This window comes from Chionomys nivalis, chromosome 1, assembly GCF_950005125.1.
Source record: "Chionomys nivalis chromosome 1, mChiNiv1.1, whole genome shotgun sequence".
NCBI classification, from domain to species: Eukaryota; Metazoa; Chordata; class Mammalia; order Rodentia; family Cricetidae; genus Chionomys; species Chionomys nivalis.
In genome coordinates, this window is record NC_080086.1 from 62,843,483 (window position 1) to 62,849,557 (window position 6,075).

Consider the following 6,075-nt stretch of genomic DNA (forward strand, 5'->3'; position numbering starts at 1 on the left):
GTTGCCAGCAGAATCTTAGCCGGTCCCCCCCCCCCAGTCTGTCTGTCTTGCCGTATCTCCCTATTGTTATTGTATACTTTCTCCGCTCACATCATACCCTGAGGCCCTGCTCTCCTTGGTCAACTTCCAGCATCCTCCACAGGCTCCTGTACCATCAGAGTCCTCTGCTGCCTGCCAGATACTGGTCTCCTACAGGAACCTTCCCTCCATCCTTGTCAGTCTGTCCACTACAGGCTCCCACTCCCATCCTTCCGAGGCTCCTACACCCGAGCATTCTGTCATTATCCCCTGGGCCTCGTACATTTGCCCTAATCCTCTGCCTACCTTCTCACCTACTGTCCTTCTCACTCCTGAGCACCTATGGCTCCCCAAGCTCATCCTTCTGCCCTCTCCCCCAAGCCCTCTCTCTTCCCATTCTAGAACCTGTGGTCCTCTACAGACTTCTGCCATTCACTAGCCCCCTAAAATCTCCCTTGAGCCTTCTGCCTTTCCCAGAATTCTGTCCTCCTTAGCCTCTAGCTACCCTACCTAGGCTCATGTCCTCCCACTCTATGGTGAATCCTCAGATCCCCCACGGGGCTATCTAGCTGACAGCAGACCTGCTAGCTCCCACAGCCTCCTGCCCATACCTAGGTTCCACAACAGATTTGCCCTCCAATTGAGCCTTTCTCCCAATTCATATTCATTTGTCCTCCAGATTCCCCGCCCCTTCTCCAGTCTACTGTGTTTGCTCTCAGCCCCTAACCCATACTAACCATTCCTGGATTCCTCCTTGGGTTTTCCCTTTCCCATGGCTTTCAAAGCGTCCTCCAGTTTCCTGTCCTTCATATCATCTCTAACTTTTCTAGCGAGCCTCTCTTTCATTCATGACACTCGTTCTTCTATCCATCCAGTCTCTGCAGCTTACAGCAGATGTCTGGAGCCAACTTGTTGACAAAAGCTAGGCTAATCGCAGTCCGGTTCCTGGTATCGCCAGGTCCAAGGTTGTATAGGGCCAGTAGGCCGCCATGAGTATCTCCAGGAAGGCAGAAAGGCCCCTGGCGACTCTTCAAGCCCCTGATGTACCTGACTTACTTTGAGCAAATTTGTGGGCCACCCTATGGTGGTCCAGAGACTCCCCCATCAGAGCGTGGCAGTACAGCTTCAACCTCTCCCTGCCTTCCTCGGTGTGGAAGTCCCATTCAGGTTAGATCGATGATTTCCAGGTTTGTGGTGAGTCTCCCACTGGCACCAGGAATCAATTTCCAGGCCTTGACCAGAATTTGTCCCCTTTCCTCCATGGTAGAGAGGACCTGGAGTAACTGATGTCAGTCATCCCAGGTCAAGAGAACCCGATCTAACAAGTCAATTAATTTCGCATGCTTCTCAGAGATTTCTAATTATAGAAGTCATTAGTGGCAAAGGGCCAGTGAACCAGCAGCTGCCAGTCACCCACATGGGGGGCGGGCACTGCTCTCAGTGGAAGTGCTCCTCCTTTTGTGGAGGACACATGACCTCTCCCGTGACTCCCCCAGCCTCCCCCTGATGCTCTTTAAGCTGGTGGGGGGAGGGGTTGTGAAATCTCCCTCCTACAGGTCCCCTCCTGGGGGATAGGACAGGGTAAAGAGGGACCAAGGGCTGGGATTCCCCTTTTTTTTTTTTTTTTTTTTTATATTTTTTAATTAAAATTTCCACCTGCTCCCCATTTCCCATTTCCCTCCCCTCCTCCCAAATATTGCCCTCCCCCCACTTCCCTCCCCCTATCCCCACTCCTCTTCTCCTCCCCCCACTCCATTCCCCCTCCCTCTCGATACTGAAGAGCAGTCCAAATTCCCTGCCCTGCGGGAAGACCAAGGTCCTTCTATCTACGTCCAGAAAGGTGAGCGTCCAAACAGGCTAAGCACCCACAAAGCCAGTTCATGTATTAGGATCGAAACCTAGTGCCATTGTCCTTGGCTTCTCATCAGTCTTCATTGACCGCCATGCTCAGATTCCGGACTCTTTGGTTTCTTTTCTGCCACTATTGCAACTATCACCTGGGGTGGTGGCAGAAAAGGTTTTACTTATTTTGGGGACTTAGCCACCAATATTTGGCAGGTATAAGGAGCCTGATCCAGGTGCCCCAATGGCCCATAGCTTACCTCCTTTACGTGATGGACAGTGGGGAGATCAGAGGTCCCTTCCTCAGGCCATCCCACATTTGGAGTCGGTCACTTGTTCCTGCAAAAGATGGTTAATTTTCCCTTCCAGACAAGTCCAGAAGTCCTTAGTGGTTCAGCATAAAGCTTAGGGAAGTCCAAGTTTTCTGACAGATTTCTTCCAGAGGAACAAAAATGCTTACTAGACAAAAACCCTGAAAGACACACCAGAGAATGTGTACACTAGACAATGTACACACCAGACAATGTACACACCAGACAATATATACACCTGACAATGTACACACATTAGAGAACATGCACACCAGACAATGTACACACTAATAGACTGATACAAAACACACAAAAAAGAACCTTATTCAGGACGATGGCCTCTCTCATGGTAAGCGAGCCCTGCTAGCAGGAGGCCTCTCTCACTCTATGTGAGCCCTGCTTGACTGGTTGTGACCTGCTTATCCCACTTGAATTTTCAGTATTTCCGATGGGATCTTGTCCCCTGTGGTGAGTACAAGATTCTCAAACCCTGGTACAGATGTCAATAGTGTACATCTACCTGACATCTGGGCCTACAGGATCAGCTCGAGCTTTTAACAGTACAAAAATCAGACAGGAACAGACAAAGACTCAAAGTGCTTGCTTACTGCCCAAATGCTCAGTGTGGTGATGGTCTCTGGGATTCCTGGACAACACACCAAATGTTAGGGTCCACAGAACATCTACAAAACAGCAATTCCCATATGCAATCAGCAGGAGCATTGTTTATTACAGCATGCTGGGTTCTCCAGCCAGACAACAAAATGGCTACAAGCTCAAACTGGTGTGGGAGGTCCTTCTGTCTATGTGTTGCTTTTATTGGTTAATGAATAAAGAAACTGGCTTGGCCTATAGCATGGGAGAAGGAAGGCAGAGTCAGATAGAAGCCATGGAGCTGTCACCAGAGACAGAAGCTGGGAACATTACCCAGTAAGCTACAGCCATTCAGCAATATACAGAAATGGGTTAAATTAATATGTAAGAGTTAGCCAATAAGAAGCTAGAGCTAATGGGCCAAGTAGTGATTTAAATAATATGTTTTCTCTGTGATTATTTCAGGTCTAAGCTAACCAGGCGGCCAGGAAGAACAAGCTGCCTCCTCCAACACTCAAACAGAGCATACAGGCTTTTTTTTTTTTTTTTTTTTATAGGCAATCAGGACGGGAGGAAAGGATTAGGCTATCCTGAATGTAATTGGCAGGGAATTAGTTATCCTGAACCTGATTGGCTGGGGCTCCTCTTCCTGCTTTAACAGAGTGCAGAAACCTAAAGTGAAACTAGAACAGATTGAAAGTGAAAGGAAGCTGGGGCGGGCCAAGGGGAAGCTGGGGCAGGACAAGTCTGGCCCTGGAGCTAATGCAGTCTCTCACCACATGTACGTCTGATCTCTTCAGTGTCTCCCTGGCATCTTGCTGGCATAATCCTCACCTCTCCTCTTCCCAGAGTTCTCTCTCTCCCTGGAAATCCCACCTTTTCCCTCCTGCCTAGCTATTGGTCACTCAACTCTTCATTAAACCAATCACAGTGGCACATCTTCACACAGTGTAAACAAATATTCCTCAACAGGGGAGGCTCGTTGCCTGGATTGAGAATAGTGGAGGAAACATCTGGCTTGGTCCTTATAGCCAGGAGCTGCTTGCTCCTTTGCTGGACTACACGGTGTGGTTAGCCAGGAGCTGTTTGTTCCTTTGTCGGACTACACCATGATCACTTCTAATCAAGATGTGAGGTCACATGGCAAAATCCATCCTTCCTAACACGAGCAAACATGGCTGACAGACATGCGGCTGCCCTCATCCTGATGGGAGACAGCAGCTAAGATGGCAGCAGCCACATGTTTCCTTTATGATCATCTATGTATAGATTTTTAGCTATCAACTCTGGTGTTATGAATTTTAAGTTAGCCCTTTTGTTTGAGTCTGCCACCACAGAGCCTGCAGCCCAGATTCACTGGTTTCTCTTTGCAAAGTGGAATAACCTGAGAATTAAAGAGGCAGTGTAAAGCTCTGGGCAGGTATAGTAATTGCTTGGGCATTTCTTGCTTTCTAGTCTTTTTAAGGAGCTAGGTAACTAGTAAAAAGGACTTCATCTCTGATTTTTGGTCTACAATTAGGAAAGGCAAAAGAAGGAAGGGGCAGGTAAAAGAACAGCTTTACAGGCAGAAACTTTTGGCTAATGCTATGTGGTTTACACACCTGTAACTGGATCAGTAAGGACATTTTTTTTTTGGAACAACAAAAGAACAACATAAGAGTATCCCAGTTGGGCAGAGTGTGCTGCACAAGTCTTACAACCTGGACTCCAACCCTGGAACCCATAGAGGGGACTGACCCCACAGTTTGCCTCTGACCTCCACATGTGTGCTGTGGAAGCACATGGCCCACTCTCCAGAGCTCTATAGACAGGATCACACATTGGCAGGAAGGCAGGAAAAACAGGTCACGTGCTTCTGAAACAACTGAAGATTTGGTGAACAATTAGTAATGCCCAGTAAAGCTGGTGGCTTAAAGAAAAAGCTAAAAATGTAATGCCTGAGGTGTTTCCACCTTCATATCTGAGAAGTTTTATGATTTACATGTTTTGTAGTCTCCTGTTGGCTAGCCTTGAACTCCTGACTCTCCTGCCTCCATCCTCTACCTGCTAATGATGCAAATATCTATGTGATTCAGTGAGTGTTCTAATAAGTTATCCGAATTTAAAACAAAACAAAACTTATAGAAATGAGTTCACTCCCTAAACCAGAGCCCACAGCAGAAGTGCAGTGGGCCTGCACCCTCATGTCCAGGTCAGTCTACCTTCTCCGCTTCGCTCAAGGGGAAATTCGGGAAAGGCAGCCCGGGAAGGTATGGGTGATGGGGCCTGCATGCACCTGTCCCTGTCCCCAAGGGCCCACCTGCACTTGGTGGGTACCCCCCACACCAGGGTACCCAGACAGCATAGGGTGCAGGATTGGTGGAAATCTGATCCTTAATTTGCATAAGTCCCAAGCCAGTGCAGGCAAGATTGCAGGATCCCTGAACCCAGCTGCATAAGCAGCTGCCAGCCATCAGACAGTGCCCAGGTCCTTAGTCCGTATCTTTACCTGAGTGATCCTTCTGTGAGCCATTCCCAGTGGCTGCCCTAGTCTCTGTACCTGCTTCTCGAGGGGCTTTGCAGATGAGCCCTGCTGGGACACTAGCCCTTTCGGCAGGGGCAGAACTCCGGAGCACTTACCCCATTCCTTATTTCTAAGGTGAGCTGCAGTGCAGGCACACAGAAGTGCTCACAGACACTGAACAAATACTTACACCTGCACTTCTTAGGCAGCAGTTACACTAAATTTGAACCAACACAACAAACACATGGACACTCGGGAAAACACTGACTTTTTGTTAATAGGAGAAAACAAGAGTGGAGAATCCCTGCTTGCAGGAATCTACTTGCGAAGGGACATAGCATTCCAAGCCACTATGAAGGTATGGTGTCAGGAAAGGCACACAGCAGATGGCTACTCAGGGTGTGGTAGGGGAGCCATTTCTCCAGCATTCCTCCAGCCGCCTAGTGCAGACTCACCTGCTGCCCTGATTCCTGCACAATGCTGGAGGCTGGGAACCTGCACAGGTCCAGCTCTCACCAGATCCTTCCCTCTGTGCTAAAGGCAGGGCCCTGAAGACCTCTGAACCCAACTGTCCCCAAATCACTCAGCTGAGTGTGACAGCCACCTCAGGCTGGATTTTAACTATACACAGAGGACTTTTAAATATTAACAGTGAAAACATCAACAAGGGGCTGCCATGCTACTAAACTGACTCTGATAGATTTTTCCGTCAGAGGGCCCCGGTGACCCACCCCTTTGTGGTAAAACCCATTCTTAAAAAAAAAAAAAAATACCAGGGGAAACTGTGTAAGAACAGAACTCTTGCCA